A 22,269-nucleotide genomic window follows, 5' to 3' on the forward strand; every position below is an offset into this window, starting at 1 on the left:
TTGCGATGTGTCCAGCTTGCCTTTCGTGCGCAAAAATTAACGCTATCCAACTTCGGCTATATTCACTTTTCGCCACGGACTCCCTTCCCTGCCGCGTCATGTGAGCTTAACCTGCAAGAAATGTAATTTCAAAAACACTGCTACAGCAAAATGTCACTGTGAAGTACGCATCGACGTATACGCATACCTTTAGACACAGTGCCTATGGTTGCAGTCTGCAGTAGCCTAGCATTCTCCCTATCAACAGCCCTATTGCCTGCGAAGACGGGAAATGCATGGATAACCACGTAGTAGGAACGTGAATGCCTCGCACATTCACTACGTACCTTCAAAACGGGAAAAATCTTGAAAATGACGCGGGCGACGCCACTTGGAGATCCATAATTCACATTCATCCCCTACGACGTTTCCACACATCTGTAAAAGAGTCAACAAGGTGCGACACATTGTACTTCCCTGCAAATTCTTTATTAAAATCACTCAGCATTTTTTACATACAGTGGCACAGCCGTAAAGGCTTGTGCTGCCGTGGAGCACATGACGAAGTTGCACGGGTGAAGCGTATGCCCAATCTGTTTCGCAGTAAACACAAGTCACTGAAGAGCTCTGAAACGCACTTTAGCGTAACTTACCTGATGTCTTTCAACATTTCTGTGACCTTCCCACGTCGTGAGTGTGCTGTCCCAACCGCGTTGTTCACCGCAATGAATACGTCGAAAGTATCTGAAATTAATAGATTAGACATTAGTAACGGGGCCACTGACGATATTGCATCTTCACCTTGAAAAGTGCTGGTAGGGTCACGAGTACACTTAGCTGAAAGATAAAGCATAGGGTAATAGGAATCAAAAGGGTAATAATCACACCGCTAGCATAAAGTACCCACACGCTAGGAATGATACCAAACAAAAGTTGCACGAATCGTACAAACATAGAACTAACCTTTAATCTAAGAAATCGCAAGGCTTCTGGACCTATCTTCCAGGGTGCACACATAAAAGCACCCCCAGGCAACACTAGTAGGGCATAAAAACACATTCACAGCAGTCCAGGGCACCAGAGCAACGACGGAACGCGAGACAACGGGAGCCAGAAAAAGGCGCGCGAACGCAACGAAGCTTGCAAGCGAAATGGACACCGCCCGCAGCGCAGAAACGGCAGGAAGGCCACCTGCCCGCCAGGCCATGCCCCAGCGCCCAGGCGCTCCTCGGAATGTAGCAAGGGAACGGAAAGTCGCGCGAAGACGGGACCAACGCTATCGGAAAGAGGACGTTTTCCTCTTCAAAAACACATTTCAATCACCTTCCTGCGCCAGCAAGAACCCGATATCGAAAAAAATGCCCCAGGCCCATGTATCACAGAACCGCCGTTGCCACGGTGTTCTAACTCGAGAACCGAGAGGGATAGAAAGATGCGGCAAGTTTCTACGCGTTTCCCATGTCGAGTGCGTGTGCCCATTAAAAGGAAGTCGGATCCGCCGTGGGCTTCAAGCCTGAAGACAGGGACAAAAATCGGTGAACTGTGGTCGGTGTCAGGAATTTCGAGAATGACGTCTTAACCACTGGAAATCGACGGCTGGTCTCAATTGGAAAGTTGTAGAGCAGGGAACAGAGCACGCGCACACAAAATTTCGACTAAATCGGACATCGGGTAATCGACTTACGACACCGAAAAGTTGGAAGCGTTTCAGGGTGGCTCTAGCCAGCCTCGCAGCTCGTCATGCTCTTGAGCCGATATCGGGAGAACGGAACATCGCGCGCCTGCGGGACAAACGCTGTTGGAATGAGCACATTGAGACCTTCATAACGAAGGCAAACATGACCATGTGGCAGCAACGAGAAGGCTTTTTTTTGGGGGGGGGACGGGGAAGCCGCTGGTCCCATGTATTGGGAGGAGTGTGAACGCGGAATCCTCTAACTCGAGAACTGCTAAATTTAGAGAGACGCGGTGAATTTTATCACGTGCTCCGCGTCGAGAAAAGTGGGTTCTCCAAGTATGAACCCTGTCCGAGGCGAACTTCTTTCCAACAAGGGCACTGAAGTTCGGAAAAACGAATTTTACTAACGCGTCTCCGCCTACGAGTTCGAAACCACTACAGATCAGTTCCTGTGTGATTTGCGCGATCACACAGCTAATCCAGGCCCGTTCGGACCTGAATTTTGGTCTCGATCCAACAGTCCGGGCGGGATTTACAAGACTTTAAAGGTATCAGAAGCACCGACGGTTGCCTAGAATTTTCAAATATCTGGACAACCGCCAGGATTTCTCACAAGCCGCAAGGTGCACGCGTAGGGGGATGGAAGGGGAATTTGTCACAAGAAACAGCATCCCGATATCGCCGCTGCAGGCCAAGATATTAGACACGGGAACCCATCGCGAAACACCGCGATATCACTCTGATGGGGTTAAACCATCACTGGATGGCTAAAAGACGCCGCGGTATCAACCGCCACCTCAAGTGGCATGTGCAGTGCTTAGTTGGAATCTCTATGCATATCTGATCTATTCTGACCGATGATGTCACTACGGTGCTGTAGGGGACCTGGGCACATTCTTCTTATTTGTCCATGCTACCAACCTTCCCGAACCGCGCTCTCTCAGATCCTTAGTCAGTTGGAATTTCACCCTTTCTTTCTCTATGAAAATTGCTTGGCCCCTGGTGAAATCCAGCCCATCAACACTCTGTCATGAGAGCTTTTTCGGTCTTTTTAGACACGTCAGGACTTCGATCCTTATGGTGAAGGGGCACATTTCATCGCATTTTATGCCAGTGGGCTCGGGTATCCACACTAGCGACGAAACTCCACATTATTAACCTTAGAAATAAAGTTGTTGTTTTATTGATACTCTAGGCCAATTCCTTCAATTGGTTTCGCATTCTTTGAACTGGTGCAGTGTGTACAAAACATGTTGGATTACATTAAATCGAGTGGAAATCAGCGTTTAGCATTTATATCCATTAAACCAATTCATTGAATTGCTTCTTTATTCCGTGGGTACGGTCTTCGCCACACAACATAGTGGAACATGATGTGGCGAAGGTATAGCTTCTCTTCAAAAACCCTGATTCTGTCAGTGAGGAACTTGTACCTGACGGCTACATAATGAACGAATTGACTGTCTGATTTGTCTTTGGATCTCATTGGAATTGTGGCGACAATTCAATGATGTTATGTCTTCTCGTTCCGGCAGGGAAGCACATCTGGAGATGTAGTTGTGTGTGTTCCGTTCTACATGGAGATATTGCAAGAGATATCGAGGTCTTCTCGGCCTTCCCAACTACCTTTATTAGCACTACAGTAAAAGGAAACAGAAGCTAGATAACGTGGTACATCTGCTAAGCTCGGACCATGTCGGGAGTTTCTTTGTAAATTCAGATGAATAATTTTTGTGTGTTGCCACTTCGGTAACACGGATAAAAATTAGCGTCACTGTTTTAGTTTCTTGCTGCACGCTGTTGAACGTTATCATAAGGATACAAAAATATAATAAGCATCGAAAGTATGTTTGTATTCTACTTCTAAATCAACATCCGATCGGGACGCCATTTCGAAGTCACAGCGATATCATTAAAATACATCCTGGCTAGACAACGCTAGGACGTTTCGAATGACGTCTTATTTACATCATTGGGACATTTTTCGCGGATCAGGACTTCGGGATCTTTTCAGGACGTCCATGGGACATCGGTGGTTTACTGGGGGGTTACTTCGGTACCATCCTTCTCTGAGAGCGCACCGAAGCCGACAGAGGATCTACAGGCCCGTTGGAAACAACAGCAGCTCTTACTAGATCGTTTCTGGAAACGATGGAAAGAAGAATATCTTCTGCAACTTAGGTCAGCGCACATGGCCAAGACGTCCAGCAGAAAACCGACGCTACGAGTGGGAGACTTAGTCATTGTTCATAATGAAAGACTACCGTGTCACCTGTGGAAGACCGGACGCATCACAGAGGTGTTTCCAGGCAGGGACAAAAACATTCGCGCGTGTGCAGTGAGACTGTCGGACAAAACAGTATTGCGCAGACCAGTGCAACTGCTCTACCCCTTAGAGATTTGTTAGAGTTGTGTGGTTACTAGTTTGTTGGTGGGGCAGGTATCACTTTGAGTACTTTTGCAAATGAGAATTCTCATTTTCCCGGGGGAGTGCGTAATGAATTGGTATTTGGTTTGGGCTGGTTAGTAAGGTGTCAGCAACTTCGTCTTCCCGGTTGTGGTTGAGACGGAAAAGAGGGCGATGAAAAAAGGAAAAAGGGTGTGCCCTGATACATTGAGGAGCGTGGCGCACTGTGACTGGTCGATTCAGTTGTTCCAACATTGAAGACGATAAAGTTGTTTTCGTTCACGGCCGTCTTGGATATCCTTTTTGTAGAGATCGAACGAATACCTTTTTTCATGGCCTTTCCATTTGTAGTGCCCGGATGCTATGACACTAAAATAATGTGATAGTTTTTCTGTATGGCTACGAGAAATCTCGAGTATATCTTGTGAATTGGATCTACGTCTATGTGTGACCTGCGCTGATCTGGTTATTATAATTGATATAACATATATCCCATTGTGTTTATGCATAACGCTCATCTTCATTGTATATTGGTTAAGCACTTCTGATGGCTGTTGCGTGATCCGCTTCTCCCAAAATCTGATTGTCACTTGGAAATTATTTCATATACATTTGTGTGCCGTGTGTTACGAAGAGTACGTGATTCGAAATGTAGACTTGGCCTGCACGTCATGCTCGTAAAATCTTTCGTTTGCATTGTGGCATCTGATAATAGATTCGCTTTTCGCGAAGGCTTCGTATTATCTCCCAGGCACTGAACCCGAATGCGATTGTAAAAGTCGATGACACTGTGTCGCGAATGCTTTGAGTTACCCGCCGCAATCAGTTATCTTGCCTTATTTCCCGTTTTGCCATATCTTGGACGGCACATTTTTCCTATCCAGTCATACAAATGGACAACTGTGTTGACAAAAATATTTATTTATTTGTTCCGCACTCCAATCCGGTTGCTTGTCAAAGATGCCTTTTCTTCTTCTTTTACTACGTCTGGGCTAGTGCAACTGATAGAGAAATATACATGCACTGTGGAATTTAACTCATGAGATATGATAAGTTTTCACATTAGATTAGTGATCCTTTTTTTTGTAATCATGTATGACTGATGTATCATGTCTCTAAATTTCAATGACCGCTCCTTCTCCGGCAATTCTATCCTTCGGGTGTTGAACTTGTACAGAGTGTGGTCGAGTAAAACCTATTTGGTGGTCAGGTCTCATTCCATATGAGAATTCTTACACAAATTGTGGAATATTCGTTTCCTTAGCGATCACTGTTCTCAGTCTAGCCATGCTAAATGCAAGGTGTTTTTCATTGTGATGCGTAGAATCGATTATAATGATGACAAAGATTACATTTATTGTTTCAGTTATACACTTGTTTATTTCGATAAATTACAGTTCTATTTCAATCTCTGAAGTTTTCGTTTGTTGTCTCATTGATGAATTCCGAAGACATTAAATAGTTTATTTTGATTATTAGGCGCTGGAATCCAATGTTGATTAACGCAGGCGCTATGTTGTCGGCGTGTTTGTATTGCTTCAACAACTTGAACTTTGTCGCGATGAACCTGCACAGTCTCTTATTGATGTTTCCTTTCTTTGTATGAAGATTCTTGAATGGCGTACAAGTGAGTATTAGATGAAAATTGTCCGGTGGTCCACCGCAATTGATATGTTTGTTGAGTTTCAACAGGTGATAATACATCAGACCTTGCACGACAATATTGAACTTCTGTTCATTCGACATCTTTGCAGAGACTGGTAGAATAAAATAATTGCGTTGCCGTGGTAGTGGAACATATCACGTGATGAGATTTTATGTACTTTCCATCTCAGATATGTGTAATTTCAACAAATCTGTAATGAATCGTGCGATATAGACCGCTTATATATGATAATTTGATCCGACTGCTTCCTTGATGAACGCAATACCCATTGCAGTGATTACAATTACATCTGGTCTAATTTCAATTCTTCGTTAGCAAACCTCAAAAACTCCGCCATCAATCCCAGTGGCCCTTCCGACGTTGATGTGCAGATATTTTTATAAGTATTGTAGATTGGGCATATAAATTCTTGCACCTTCAGTTCTGTAGTTTGTACCATATCTCCGAATACGACCATGTCTAGGACGTATTGAAATGCAACGATAATAAAATCGTTTCGCGGCTCCTCCTTTTTGAAGCAGTTTTTTATCACATCTTCCCATGACATATGGTATCGAGTACAAAATCTGTCCATCTTTTCAATGTAGAGCAATTGTCTCTTCTGTTTTCAAGTGCACGTCTACACTTAATTAAAAGCATATCTATGTTTATTTTATTGATTAAAATTTTATTATCTGGTTTAGAATGCTATAATCTCCACCTGTCGTGAGAATTATTGTTTTGACTTTGTTTCAAGTATTCACTGGACTGATTTATTTATTTATTTATTTATTTATTTATTTATTTATTTATTTATTTATTTATACTTCTAGCGTCTTAGACGCCAAAAAAGGAGTGGGATTACATACACACGGAGAAACATCTTGCTCCGTAGCAGCCGCGGATATACAGAAAATTTAGATGAACCTCGAACACATGTATATACCATATATCAAAAACCATCTACACACGCATACAACCTTCACATAAGATTACAACAAACGTAGCAGCACACTCTACCTATAAATTTGCGATCGCCAGCATAAAACTCGACAAGGTGTCACACCGTACCACTTCCTCCGTCAGTTCGTTCCATGCCTGAATGGACAGCGGAAAGAAAGAGTACATAAGGCAGTTAGTCCTAGAAAATAATTGTTTTATGGATTTGCTATGTTTCGTTCGGTGGCTACCAGTTGTGTTAAATGTAATATAATCAGAAGGCCTAATACAGGTATGGTTATTTATTATGAGCCATAGTAGCTTAAGTCGCTGAATTCGAGTCCTTTGATACAATGGTGTCAGTCCCGCGAGGTGGAGTAATTGCGAGGGGGAGTCATAACGCGAATATCTGCCATAAATAAATCTAACAGCTCTTCTTTGGATCATTTCAAGCATATGTATTTTGTTCTGCTGCTCAGGGAACCATACCACCGAAGCGTAGTCCATAACTGATCGTACTAGTGCTTTGTACGCAATTAGCCGCGTGTGAGAATCTGCGTCGTTTAAGGTCCTACGTAAATAATTGAGGCGGGTACCGGCCTTCCGAACAGTCTCTGTTATACGACTATTCCAGTTCAAGCTGTCGGTAAATGTTTTACCTAGATATTTATAATTTGATACTCGATTCATTACCGCACCGTTTATAGTATAGTCATGTATCAACCGAGATCGTTTTGTAGTCACGCTCATAACTACGCTTTTGCTCCTATTAATGCTCATTTGCCATAGGTCACACCAGCTCAAAATTTTATTTAATGATGACTGCAGAGCTTCATGGTCGTCTCCTGAAGATATTTCACGGTATAACACACAGTCGTCCGCGAACAACTTGATGTTAGCACTAATGCCTTCAGCAATGTCGTTAATAAAAGTTATGAATAGTAATGGGCCCAAAACTGAACCCTGAGGGACCCCAGAAGTGACCGACGTCATAGCTGAAGGGCTGTTTTCAAAACTAACAAACTGGAAACGATCAGATGGATAAGACTGCAAACAACCACATAGCTTGTCGTTTTTAAAGATGGCCTTGACCTTGAGTAGAAGTTTAGAATGTGACACCTTGTCGAAAGCTTTTTCAAGGTCTAGAAATATAACATCAGTTTGTTTGTTTCGATTAACGGAAATAGAAAGGTCGTGTACAAATTCGACTAACTGGTTTACAGTACCTGAGCCAGATCTGAAACCATACTGATAACGAGAAAGAAGTCTGTGTTCCGCAAGGTACGAAGCCATGTGTTTACTAAGAATGTGTTCGAATATTTTGCAGCTTGTGGACAAGAGAGAAATAGGTCGATAAGACTGAACATCTCTTGCTGCCTCTTTCTTGGGAACTGGTATTACCTTTGCAACCTTCCAATCAAACGGTATCTGACCTGTTGTGTAAGCTCTAGTAAATATTATTTGGAGATACAGGGACACCCAATCGGCGTATCTTTTCAAGAAGTGATTATCAATCCCGTCATAGCCTGGACTCTTCTTTACATCCAAATTTCGGAGAAGAGAAAGTATGCCCTCGCTGCAAAACAAAACGTCCTTCATAGCAGGAAAACCATGACTGGCAAAGGAAGGGACAATTCCGTTCTCCACCGAAAAGACGGAAGAAAAATAGGCATTGAAAGTATCTGGAAGGTACTCATCAGATCTTGTCATAATTTGGGTTTGAGGTGCTTTCTTAGGAGTCAGGTACCTCCAGAACTTTTTTGGAGAGGACTGAATAAAGGTTGGTAAGGTAACTCTATAAAAAAGCTGTTTATTTCTCGCTATTGTTGCCTTCAATTCTGCCCGTAGACTCACAATAGCCATGCGACTAGCAGGACGACGTTTGTGGAGTCGATTCAGACGACGCTTAATGTGGATAACTTCTCTGGTAATCCAGGGACTCTTTCGATGAGTCCTCTTTTTACTTAGGGGCACATAGTTGGTTATGCAAAACGTAACGGTGTTTCTAAAAGAACACCAGAGATCATTAATATTGACGTCTGTCGAAAGAGATCTGAATCTGTCAAATTCCCTCTCCGAGAAATCAATTATGCTTACATCATCAGCACGCACAAAATTAGGAAAGGACAGGTATTTCCCTTTTTGGTTCAAAACTGGTGTTACTTGTAAGGATAGAATAGTCATTTTGTGATCAGCGAGGCCATCTACAAGTTCACAGGTATAATTATTTAAGTGGCAGCTCACAAACACGAGGTCTAAAAGGGACGATGAATTATCTGTTACTCTTGTGGGTTCTCTCAGTAACTGGGTCAAGCTGAAATCTGACATAATGTTTAGCAGAAGGTCCGCACTCTCTCTTTCCCTACAACTTCCAGTGAACATAGCATCCCAATCAATACCGTCGAGATTAAAATCGCCACACAGTACAATTCTAGCATCCACACCAAGTGAGCTGAACATGTATTTTTTTTTTTATTTCGTGTTAGCGCCGCGAAGCAACTGTGGCTATGAGCGGCGTATAGACGTGGACAGATGAAGAGAGGACAGCAGGAAGGAGTGGGGGACAGGGGGGTTAGTATGCGTCCTGGGCCGACTTCAAGGGGAACTGTGCCGACATTCGTCTAGAAAGTCTTCGGAAAACCCAGGGAAAACCTCAGACAGCACAGCCGGTGACAGGATTCGAACCCGTGTCACCTCCCAGTCTCGGCGTGGAAAGCGATCACTCTAACCACTATGCCACGGGAGCTGGTTGAACATGTATCGACGTAAACTATCTAATACTTTCTTATTTGAAGACGGTGGCCTATGGACAACACCTACATATACGTTCCCTCTGTCAGTCTGTAATTTACACCACAATGTTTCACAATCACATGAAGATGGTGCGATTACAGAATACGACAGTGACTTAGATATGAGAAGCGCAACACCGCCACCACGAGCCCCCCTGTCCCTTCTAAGGACGGCATAGTCGTCAATGGCAAACTCAGTTGAAGATATGTCAGAAGATAACCATGTCTCTGTGATTGCTAAAACGTCAGGCTTGTGTTCAATTAATAGGCATTCTAAGTCGGTTTTCTTATTTAATATACTTCTAGCATTGGCATGCAAGATTTTACATAGATCATTTGTGGCAGCGACAGAAGAGTCTGCACGTGCCGACCGTCAGTCGTTCGTGTGCAAAGAGACTTCCACTCTCCTATCTGTCTTCAGGTCCCACTCAAATACAGTGTTGTTTACCTTGAGTCGTGTAAAAGATAACCGCACACTATCACCGTTTTTCCGGTTTTCAGCTGCACTGTCCCATAGCTTTTTTCTAATAACCCTTACTCGTTCTTACCCTTACTGATATTCTATTAGTCGTGAACTTACTGCCTGAAATAATTATTGTCTTGTATTTGTTTCAATTGTTCACTCGATTGACATAAGTAAGTACCTCTAAGATGGGAATGCCTCATAACTCTGAGTTGCAATTCACATTTGATATTTCTGTGTGGTTCATTAGAACTTTCTGTTGCAAGATATTACAAAAATTGATGTAATTAAATTTGTTTTTCGTTTTTGATGGAGTATCGTTGCTACCAATTAATAATTTGGACTTTCTTTACATGTTCAATAACAATATCGCATCTCTACAAACTTAGTCGACTTGTCAACCACTTTGACGAAAGATTTCCGTTTCAGGGAAAGGATGCGAAAAGATAGTGACCCCCGTGAGTGATATCGACATCTATTTGCGCTGCACAATAAAACATATCGACTTTGAACTCTCTTATCTGCCCTCTAGAGCGCCTCGTTTGCTGGACGAAGTAATATAGCCCCTAACCCTTTGAGTGATAAACCATCCACGGTGCTATGGTCACATAGATACAGACAAAGTCTCCCGGTTTTGAGGAAAGGAGTGAAAACAGTCCATATTTTCTACGTCTTGGATACCTCCATCAAGGTTCGTAGCGTTTGTTAGAATGAAAATTGTATATTGGTCGATTTTACGATGGTTCAATGATAGATTATTTTCCTCTGTTGTTGTTTACGTGTCGCCGCGTGTTCCTCTGTTCTTCAGCGTTATGTCTGTGCTATATTGTAATATTTCGCTCCCTCTAACTTCTCGAAGTGAGACGTAGGTAGTCCTTCTGCCATCTTCAATGATTAGGATTGACGATTGTCTATTTAATGCTTACCGTAGCCAAGCTGATATCTGGGCCCATAACCTATGTTGCAGATTAAGTACGCAGCAGATAACGATAAGCCAAGGACACGTCAGAACTCTATCTCGTGATGGCTAGGAATGTCCCGAGCTTCACGATCGTCATACGCCAAACTTTATTTTTATCTAGACACGTAAAATCACGAAGACAAGAGACGAAGACGGACAAGTTTAACGCGCAAACACATATTAACAAGAGCCACATTCTTTTATGGGGCGTGATATTTGGAGAGAATGTTAGCCAAGCTGTTTAGTGCCCTTATAATGCTGGTGACTGAATATTAAGCAAAAAGTGCTTGTCATTGCCGGCGCGATTCCCAATCGCTCAGGTGACGGCGTCGCCAGGTTGGTTACAATCCGATACCACCGAAAGCGTGGACGCAGATGTTTCTAGAGACTCTTCAGCAGCATATTGCGAGTCGGAAGATTGCAGCTTGCGACGGACACAGCTTGTCTTCATGACCGACTCCAGTGACGTCCGTTCGCACACTGTTGCCTGAATTCTGCGGGGAGCGCGGATCCGGCTGCAAAAACAGATGAAATTCATTTTCTAATGTTTTCGACTGTTTCAAAGCGAAATATTCCGCTTACATGCATTTCAGAAACCCGTTATTCCCTACTGGGAAATCTCACAAAACCTCTCACACACATGTCTTATATAATCATAAGAGAAACTCTATGGGGTTTCTGCCCACATTCTTATAAATATTCTTATAGAATTCCCTACAGGAATCCTTCTATGAGACCTCACAGGCCTAGGATCTCATAGATTTCTTATAGCTTGTTTCTTACAACATTACTTTTAAGTGTTCTTGCGTGGCATCTCATAGCATTTCCGTTAGAATGCTGTAAGAAACTATAAATGAAATTCCGCATGCAGTAAAAAATGACAGAATGGACTAGATCCTTATTCTTTATTCAAATCATTCAGAAAGCTTCGCATATATAAAACAAAACTGCCAAGCCTTTTGGACATCGAAACATCTGAGGGCCTTGTGCTGACATATTGTTGGTATGCATCTGAAAAACAAGGAAGGACAGTAATTAGCGAAATGTTTTATGTTGAGTCGTTTCACATTGGTCACAATCAAGTTGTGGTCCTTGAACTGTAACATGTGAAGTAACGTTAACGCAGCCACTCAGACATGGGCACAGAAGGAGGAGACAACACAGGTGCTTACTTGCAACTGACAAGTTTACTATCACGCAATGTTTGAAAACAAATCACAACACATGTACAGCATAGGCAAAAAGTTCACGTAACACTGCACCACCATATTTCTTCACTGGAGTGATCCCTGGGTCATTCCATCCCAAATGTAAAAAAAGTGACGCTGCACCCTCGTCCATTTTGTTAAAAAAATTCATACAAATTCGCTACTTGGAGAAAACCACAAAACCAAAGGTTTTACCTGTCATCACAAAATAGCTGCCTCAAGTACATGATTATTAGCTGTATGCATTATTTCTCGTATAACAGCGAGTCGCAGTTATGTCACGCCTATGTCGTGCCCCCCTTTGTGTAATGACACTTGTTGTTCCTCAACGTATAACCAAAATAAATAAGTGACCGTTCAAAGTTACTGAGTTTCTACCACTCCACAGTTTACGGATGTTGCAGCCAAAATTATGGAGATACTGCAACTATTTTCATGCTGCCTAAAGGAGAAGTGTTCGTCTACGTATCTGAGGGGCTTAAATATTCTGGCTAATTCCATACGCACCCTAATGGCGCTGCAAAGCATGCTTCGCGAATCAAAGTTTTGCATTTTTTTCTCAGCTACATTGCTCGAAGTAAAGAGCCAAAGCTATTTTTAACTTTGAGATACGAATGGGTACTATAACCCACAAGTCTTGTCGAGAGGCTAAACAAAGTAATAGGAGAAAAAAATATACAAATATGCGTCTCTGCCAGAATTGCAGCACCTTTAACCGTAAATAAAAAAAATAGCGAAGCGCAGAATACAACGAGCAAGTTAAAAAGAAAGTATATGTTTTTATGGCGGATAACATAATTTTTGGAGTTCAGGGCCCCGCGCAGACAGCGCGCGCAGCTGTCACTATGCTCTCCTCGGCAGCTCATCGAAGGTGCAGCAGGTGCGAACCTTCTTACCTGATTGACTTGACCTTATTGACCTGATTTCACTTATACCATTCTGTGACTTTTTTTGCAACTTTCCTTTGTATTTGCTGCGAGATCGACCTAGAGGAGGCGACATCGTCACCTAGTGTGGGTAACACGCCGGTCGAGGTTCGAAGTTGACGGTTCTTTTCCGTAATTCTTGTGTATATTCACCGGAAGATCACTTGTGCCGCGACGGTACGATACCGTTCGGTTCCCCAATGATCCACCTACTGCACTGAACGCGGAGTAAACGTGCAAAAGCAAATGACACAAGGGAGGTACCCAGACTACGGTAGTTCATCATTCCTCCGCAGCGCACCGTTAGATCTTGGAGCGAATAGTAGACTATGACGGCACCAGAGGACTGCCAAAACGTCTGGCAGCAAAAGCAAGCATGCAACAGTCCTTCGATGAGTATGCTCTACGGGTGGGCCAACCGGAGCCTCAAATGTTATATTGCTGCACTTTTGCCAGAGCCACATATTTGAACATTTCTGTTTCTCCTATCATGTTGATTAGCCTCTCAACTAGACTTTTCTGGCTTGTAGTACACATTAGCACCTCCAGATTAAAAGGAATTTTGTCGCTTTACTTCTAGCAATGTAGCCAAGAAAAAATGTAAAACTTTGTATCTCAATACATTTATTGTACCGCCTGAAGGATAATATAGCGAGTAGCCAGAATATTTGCGACCCTACAAACACTTCTTCCTTAGCATATCACAAAAAGAGACCTCCACAATTATGGCACCACCATGTGTAGACTGCAGAGGTAGTCAAAGGCTAACCCTGTAACTTTAAATGGACACTTAGCGACAACAATGTTGTGATGGCAGCTAAAGCCTTTCTTTTAGTCGCCCTTACCTTACCTTAGCTGTCATAACCAAATCGACAGAGGTCGAACGTCACCTCGGCAATGTTTGGCATGGAATGGCCCCCCTGCTAAAGGGCGTCAAGGGATCGAGTAAGAAATGGGTGACCAGCTATACCATGCGTCTCGCCATATGTGCTGCTCCTGTTTGGTGCTAGCGTGTCACCCCAATGGAAAGATGTGACACCCCAGTGTTCTCCTACCTTTTGTCCCTCCAGTACCTTCATGAAATTTATGAGTAGAACAAATGAACTATAGTATGATACCGGTTCGAGCTACGAGATTTGTACGAGACTAGTGTTTCTTCTAAGTGTGTGGATGCAACAGTAAACTTTGTCAGTTGTAAGTAGTAAGTAAGCAGTATCGTTCTCTTGTGGCTTTTGTGTCTGTGTCTAGGTTGCTGCTGTAACATTATGTCGCTATATGTGCCAGACTGAGAGTCATGTATTCTGAAAGCCATATTAGAAGCACTCTCTTGCAAGGGCCTGAACTCTTTGGGGTGTCAAGGCAGGCTTCGGGGGAATACCAGTCTTAGCATAACGATTGCTGATGGCCCCACTTAAGCTTCGACCCAGGAGGTTGGAGGTCAGTCTCCCTTCAAAGCTGCCGAGAAAGCTCTCGGCAGAATGTCGAGTCTCTCTTGGACGCCATTGCCCATTCGAGCTTCTCCTTCTTAACGTACACATCATTCCCCAGATGCACCTAAAATGCATACAAAAGCAGGATTAGTCTGGGATATGGATTACATAACAGAGTGACCTGATGTTCAGTAGCTATGCATACAACGAGTTGTAACTAAGGGTGACATACGAGAGAAATGCAGGCGCAGGTATGTGGTGGTACAGTCAAAGTCCTTTACAACAAACTCCAAGGGTCCGCATAAAATATTCGTTGTAAAAGTGACTTCACTAAAAAAGACCGTGCAGCGGTATTGCAGTTCAAAGTGACGATAATAGTCGCGATGCACTAGTACAACATTTTTTTTAACGAGAGCGTTCAAAGCTCCACACTTTCGGTCAGTACACTATCAGACAAAATGTGTGCCAAAAAGACAGCAGCCCTTTTCTTTTTGCGTCCAGCCCCTAGTGAGTCAGTGGCCACGGGGTCTCTGGAGGGACATGACCTCAGTGTCCTCGGATAATGCGCGCGGGGAAACCAGAAACTACGGGCGCGTGACTGAGGCGGAGAGGGGGTAAATGACGCTGCGGGGCATGCTGCGCTGCCCATTGCCACGTGTCGGGAGCATCTGCTTTTGAAACTTCGTTGTATGGGTCGTGCACTTCGGTAATCGGACCGCAGAATTACTTCGTTATTTCGGTAGTTTTGTTCTAAAAGATTTCGTTATAAAGGCTCTAATTATACATTGCGCTCAATGGAGCGCTGACGGACTGTGACAAGCATTTGTTATAGCGGTCTTTTAATTAAAAAGGCATTCGTTGTAAAGGACTTTGACTGTGCAACCTTTTTTTTTTTATGAAAAAGCTTTCAGACCAGACCAACGAAAAGGACCACAAAATTATTCTGGCGGAAACACACAGATATTACAAGGTGCTTGCTGTTCATAATAAAGCATATGCCATGTCTATGAGCTGCCAAAGACTGTCTCAAATACATATACTTGTTTTGTGATCCACCATAGATAATATTGTCACAGTACTGGTGTTCCTATTTTCATCGATGGCAAGTTCTCTTTTGGGGGCCTTGCACTTCTTCTGTAGGCAGGCGGGATTGGAGCTTGTCGCTGCCTTTGTGGTGTCAGTCGGGACCACAGGGGAAGCATTCTCTACAGCAAGCTGTGAAGCAGCTGGAGGTTCTCTGTTTCCCCATGAAACATGGGTGTAGGCCTGCGAGTATAAGGTAAAGTCGCAGAGCAATGCACAGTTACTAATGAACTAGCCAGTGGAAACAGTTACTAATGCGCAAGCTAGACAAAGTAATGTTAGACAATTCTGTATCTCCCCATGCTAATTTATTCTGTCCCGTGTTGACATTTTATATTTAAGTAACTTCATCAGACATTTTGGCTATGATGGTCTCTTGTGGGTACCTTCGTCAACCTGGGTAGTTACATTTTTTATATGTTTTAAGAAACATAAGCTTTGAAGAAAAAAGCAAGTTGCACTATCTTTAAAGGAGTACAGAGGACCATCCAAAAACTTTTCAGATTAAGACGTCTGACGAAAGTGTGTGTGTCAATTTAACGAATAGCACGATAGGTTTGGATGTGTACAATTTGTTTCCTAGAAAAAAAAGCTCACATAACCATAGCTCCGCGCATTAACCCGTAACTCGCCACTCCGGGTATAAGGAGGAGGAGAAGTACAATGCCACATCACTGATGACGATACAGGGGCCACGCGTTCTGGTTCGCTGGTCAGTGGGGGTCAGCGCCCTGTCCCTTTGCCACCGTAAACCAATTTTGCCAGTTCTCCCGGAGAATTGGGGATACAAGGAGCAGCTGAATCATGACTGAGCGAGGAGCAATGCTTTTCATAGCCCCGAACAGCCGAGTAGCAGAACTCTGAACCAATCAGCGAGAGCGGATCCTGTAGCGTCAGCGCGAGGTCGCAGGCAGAGAAAGGCTGGTAGTGCTCTCCACCACCGCTGCGCACGGTCGCTTTTTGCAGCGTACTTTGAATCCAATTTCTGTGATAATTATCACTCTATGGTGCGAATTGCTTCATGGTGCATCTTACTGGCCTACTAAACAGTTTTATAGGAAGAAAACAGTGTGTTAAAAACGACTTGTGTGCTACTTTAAGCTCTAACCTCGTGTAACAAACAGACCTCTGACTGGAACACATCACATGCTGCTCGTCAAGAAAAGTTGCATGAGGCGCCTCTAGGATCGTCGCATGATTACCTGCACGCCATTGCCCTTCTTCTGCAACCTCACAGTGATTTATAGTACGTCAGGCTGCCTGTATTTGCTCCGATGATGCGAGTAGCCCATAGTCACCTTGCTGCGTCCCTTGTTCTTCTCTGGGTGCGGGGATAATTTCTGTAAGCAAACCATTCCCAAGACCAATAATTATGATTCACATACATGACAACATGCATCTTGCCAATGTGATGTACAGGAAATTGGCAGACATGGAGAGAGCAGTCGGGCTTACAAAAGACTGTGGTACAACAATGAAGACAGAAAAGCAGTATACCAAATTTCTTGAGAAGTGTATCTTGGAAACGGCGACAGAGGGTCCTTTCTGCAGACAACTCTTCTTCCACAGCGTGCAGTCTTTCCCCAAATGCCGACAACCTTGCTTCTAAACTTTCAACTTTGTGTTCAAGATCCTGCTCAACTTTACTTTCAGCACCCAGCATGTCCTTGTACCGCAGGAGCATTTGCTTACAGCCAGCATCCCAACACTGCAACCCACCTGACGCTGCCTTCTTGGGTGGTGGCTCATTAGCACTGCATTCTTCATGCGTTCTCTTCTGTAATACCCTCTTCATATGTTTTTCTCTTGCTCCCGTTTCGTTGCATCTTTACTGCTTCTTTGACGGCGCCGTGGCATGCAACTGAAAAATAATGGATTGCAATTGTTAGAGGGCCTCGTTGAAGGCGCTGACATCGCATTAGCGTCACGCTACGGACCCACCTGGCTTTGTGGCACGTCGTCGCACTTCCAAATGCGAAGGATTGCCATATTTCCATCCAGCATGGATCGAATCAGGTGGCCTTCGGTTTCTGCAGCGAAGCAATCACATAACACATAAGGGTTCCCAGTTGTCGTTTACAAGTTCCCGATAATAAACACACCGCTTTAGCGGATGCACACCTTGCGTGTGCAGTCACAATGTAAAATTAACTTACTGCCAAGCATTTTCACTTCAGCTGGGTAAAACCCGGCCATGGCGCCATCTTCGGCGTACCAAAACGCCTCTTTCGTACCTTTCTTGTAACCTTTCTTTGGCTCGCAATCCTTGACAAAAGTTGCTGGAAGTACGGCTTCCGTTCCGTCATCGATATACAGTCAACCCTCGATTTATGAACCTTCGATTTGTGAATTCCCTCGTTTTATGAACACTGGCACGAGGAACCAAACTTTTTACATGCGTTTTTCCCTCGTTTTATGAACCTCGATATTCGAATAATGAATGGAATTTCTGGGAACCAACTAGGAGTTGCCCAGCGTTTTTGCCCTCAATTTATGAACGGATCGTTCCGAGGCCAACAAAAACCTTCAAGGGGATTATTCGTGGTCTTATGAATGACGCCTCAACAGACAAAACATTTTCGAGGTATTGCACCCTCGGTTCTTAACCCCTCGAAATCCGAACAACACGGGTTTTTGCAAAAGTGTTCCTGACCTCAATTCATGAATAATGTGTCCGCTGTCACCCGGAGATTAATAAACATTGGTTAAAAATCCCAGAGGAAATCCGAGACCAGTTGAGTGCGAATGTGCTGACATCTCCTCTTTCCAAGATTGACACAGCGGAAGGCATGGTCCAAAGCAAAATTAAACTATTTAGTATCGCATAATAAACAGAGTGTGAATGCGCTAACATCTGTGTTTTGTGAGACTGATACAGTAGAAGCCATGGTCCAAAGCAAAATTACACAATATATTGCATTATAAACACAATATCAACTCGAAAATACTGTTCCATTTGCTTGATAGCACTCACTTAACGGAATTTTCAATTTATGAATCCCTCGATTTATGAACGATTTTTCGGGGAACCGAGGGTGTTCATAAATCGAGGGTTGACTGTATATAACGTAGAGATACATGTCAGACATTACGTCTGCACAGCGCAAACCAAACACTAGAACAAGCAGGTACTTAGTCCAGACTGCATTCACCACATGTGGCAATCCAATGCCCAATACTCCAAAAGCGAAAGTGGGTCACCTGCGGCTCCGCGGCGATACGCGTAGTCTTCGCCATTTGTTGTTCTCGGGCTCCGTAGAGCGCACTACACATTATGAGCTGAAGCACGTCGTTCCAAAACAAAATGCAGGCGTCTTTAAGAGACTAGGATCGCTTGTGGAATTGTCACGACTGTTTAAATTTGCTACAAAAATGTTTGGAGTACGAGTTCTTGTATATCTAGCCTTTCTCCACAAGTTTTCTTTTTTTGCTTCTTGGTAGCAGACGAAAACCGTGGTGCCGTCGCTGTCATACTTTCGTAGAATTCCGTGAATGAATGAATCAATGCAGGCAAAAGATCTGAAGATTAGTCTTGTCAACGGCGTTAATCGTAAAAGTATATTTTATTAGAATATTAGGGTAGCAGAGGGACATAGCGAGAAGGAATCTTTACGAAATTGACGCCGTGTTGCGTGTTGCTTCACCATTTGCCATTCACGCACGCATGACTGTTAGTGTAAACTGATTAAAAATGCCAAATCGTATGAAGAGCAGAGCTGCGAAGAGAAAAAAAGTTGTATCTCTACAAGGATGCTCCGTTTGAGGTGCCGAGAAGGACACTTTACAACCGAAGAATGATCGGATCCAGCATAGCAAGGATGAGGTGAGCGACTCCACACACAGCGTGTGAGGAGCAAAGCGGTTTCACTCCATCCGATGAGGAATCACAGAGAATAGTAGAGGCTACAAGAATACCCGTAAATGTGGACTCTGCCAACCCGGGTACTTCCCTTGAACTGTCGAACAACACGAATCAGTCGGATAGAGGGATGTTTGATGCCGGTGAGCCCGTCGTACGTTAAAGCCACCTGTTCGATGCAAGTCCTTTACGCGAGGAACAAGACAATTTTTCAAGTACATCATTGGAGAGTATCGTTGGCGTTGCAGACGATTCAGAGCCTCAGAGCACGAACCCTGAAACTATACCGCTCGATGACAACATGAGCAATTCCATCGAAACGGAAATGCTTGCTACTGCCTTCCAAGAATATGGAGAAAGCACATTACCGAATTCGTCGACGAAAAGGGTAGAGGCGATCTGCATGGTGATATCGTTTACCGTTAGCCATGGACTAACGTGGACGGCAGTTGACGACCTCCTCACTCTCATTCACGTTTTTGTTTCACAAATGATGTATTACCAGGAAGCAAATACCTCGTCCTACCTCCTCAAATCCTACGCAAGCTGTGGCTGCCAAGGGCCAACAAGTATGCAAAGCATCACTTCTAATGTAAATATTGCAAGGCACTGCTTGAAGACGGAGAAAGCACAGCTGAGATGGTGTGTGTGTCACTTGCAATGTGACAAGACAGCTGTCAGACCTAAAGCACGAAGGGTATTTCTTCAACATCTTGAACATGGATGAACAGATGAAGAGTGTTGTTACACGAAACAAAGATGTGCTTTACAAGAACTTGATAAGGCTATGCATGGGGAGGACTGCTGACACCATCAGTGGCATCACAAACTGACAACTTATCCGTAGCCTACACAGCGCAGGACACTTGAAATTGTGTGACCTCACACTAACCTTCAACACGGACGGCAGTCCGGTATATACATAATCAAAGGCTTCCATGTGGCCGATCCAGTTCACCTTAAACGAATTGCCACCAGAGCAGAGATTTCAAAACTGCATCCCTGCAGGTCTCTGGTTTGGGAATTTTCACCCCAACATGTTACTCTTTGCAAACAACTCAGGGAAAAGAGGTGCTGACGCCAGGAATCGGACCTGGGTCTTCTGATTCTTTCTGGGACCTCTTTTCCCTGAGTTGTTTGCATTCGTTAATTTCTGGGCGTTTGAGGCTTACTTGTCTGTGTCGTCCCTAATTGTTGGTCTGCCTCGGCCAAATCTCGTTGTTTACGATGTTACTCTTCCTCGAGAAGTTTGTTGAGAACATTAACTTAATGCAGCCAGTGATGTGGCATGTTGGCGAGGAGATGATTTCGTCGAAAGTCTTCGTTGTCTGCAGCTGCGTGGACACTCCAGCACGTGCTGCGATCCAAAACTATACTCTTTTTAGTGGATACCTCTCGTGTCCATGGTGCTATGTCAAGGGGGAGCATATAGACGGTATGTATTAGATGGATAAATGAAGAACCAGGCCTATGCTTCTCAAATAATCTCTGCTCACAAATACTTGTCTCTTGTCCTTCAGGAACTATGCGGTTTCCGGACACCACCACTGTTGGTGAAAGGACTGCAAGCAGCACACTCCGAGACATTACGTTAGCAGTAGAGTATGGCCGCCCTGTAAATGGGCTTAATGGGCCATCCGCTCTAGTGAACCTGCTGCATCTTGACATTGTACGGAGTCACAGCAGTGATTACATGCACTGTGTCCTGTGTGACAAAACAGCTGACAGAAATTGTGTTGGCAGCAGCCACTGCAGGTAAGATGCCGCAGCATCTCTTCCCCTTTTTTGTTACATGGAGGCTTATATAACTTCCTTATCATTTGAACAGGTGCCACTGCTGCTGTTGAGGCCATGGACAAACGGCTCATTGCCATAAGGCCTCCTCACTGCTTCTCCAGGTTGCCAAGGTCACTTGCTGAACGCAGCTGCTGGAAGGCCAATGAATGGAGAAACTGGATCCTATTCTACTGCCTGCCATGCACCCTTGGTATCATTCCTAGGCAACATTGGAATCAGTTGAAAAGGCTTCCAGAGGCCACGTACACACTGTTGTGCGTAGAACTCACTCCAGCAATGTTACAGCGAGCTCGTAAGAGAAACTAATTTACTAGAGCTTGGTGTACTTGTCCTTAGTGTAACTTATCTATGTAGGACACTTGCGATACAGTCAAAACTTGTTGTGTTTTGGGAGGCATTCGAGTAACGAAATCAAGAATGAGGAATGTGGAAATTCACAGAAAGCCTAAATCTACTGGTGTTTATTGGAGAAGCTTCCACAATATGCTATGACAGTATCTCCCTGAGCACGAGGGAAAGAAAAGATCGGAGAAAACATGTGACAAAGCATGTGTCCACTGAAAAAGTAGCAAGGAGAGGGGACCTCATGTGCAGTTGTTGTGGTACCTTATTTGAGAGCGATCCAATGAGACCGTTCTACGTCCATGAGGGGAAAGGGAAAATGTAAAGGGCTGTGCAGGAGGTTGATGTACTTCCATAGAATGTAGAGATAAGTATCTGTATAAAGTATCCTGTTACCTTACATTGGACGCTGTTTCGTGTAGCATGCCTCACAAATGTGCTCCCAAGTTTGAGCTTGAAATCCACAACTTTGCTCTTTGGAAATGTGGCAGATTGTCCCGAAGGAAGGAAATGCTAAAAACAAAAACCAGTCTTGCACCTTTCCACCACGAATTGTGACTGATATTCAGGAGCTCATGGCTGCACGCTTGTCTGACTTGGGCCCGGAAGCAGTATCCTGCTTCCTATGAGAAATCTCCTCCCCATCTATCTCCAATAAGGGTGCGCTAGTGTGACAACCTCTTGTCTGGTATAAAGAAGTACGTATGACTCGGGAGATCTTACTGTATTTTAACAGCATATTGCGATTGAGATAGTGTCA

The 22,269-nt window shown here is 43.9% G+C and overlaps 2 long non-coding RNA genes across 2 annotated transcripts in view; one reads left to right on the forward strand and one right to left on the reverse strand.

Moving 5' to 3' along the window:
• Positions 1 to 22,269, forward strand: part of LOC135383169 (uncharacterized) — a 63,959-nt gene that overhangs the window by 23,738 nt on the left and 17,952 nt on the right. The window lies entirely within an intron of this gene.
• LOC135383168 (uncharacterized) lies at positions 221 to 1,292 on the reverse strand. Its single transcript, XR_010419710.1, has 6 exons — positions 943 to 1,292; positions 781 to 816; positions 633 to 723; positions 499 to 572; positions 327 to 417; positions 221 to 256 (listed from the first exon to the last, which is right to left on the reverse strand). It is a non-coding gene; the product is annotated as an uncharacterized LOC135383168 (long non-coding RNA).

Source organism: Ornithodoros turicata, chromosome 2 (assembly GCF_037126465.1).
Source record: "Ornithodoros turicata isolate Travis chromosome 2, ASM3712646v1, whole genome shotgun sequence".
Classification (NCBI taxonomy): Eukaryota; Metazoa; Arthropoda; class Arachnida; order Ixodida; family Argasidae; genus Ornithodoros; species Ornithodoros turicata.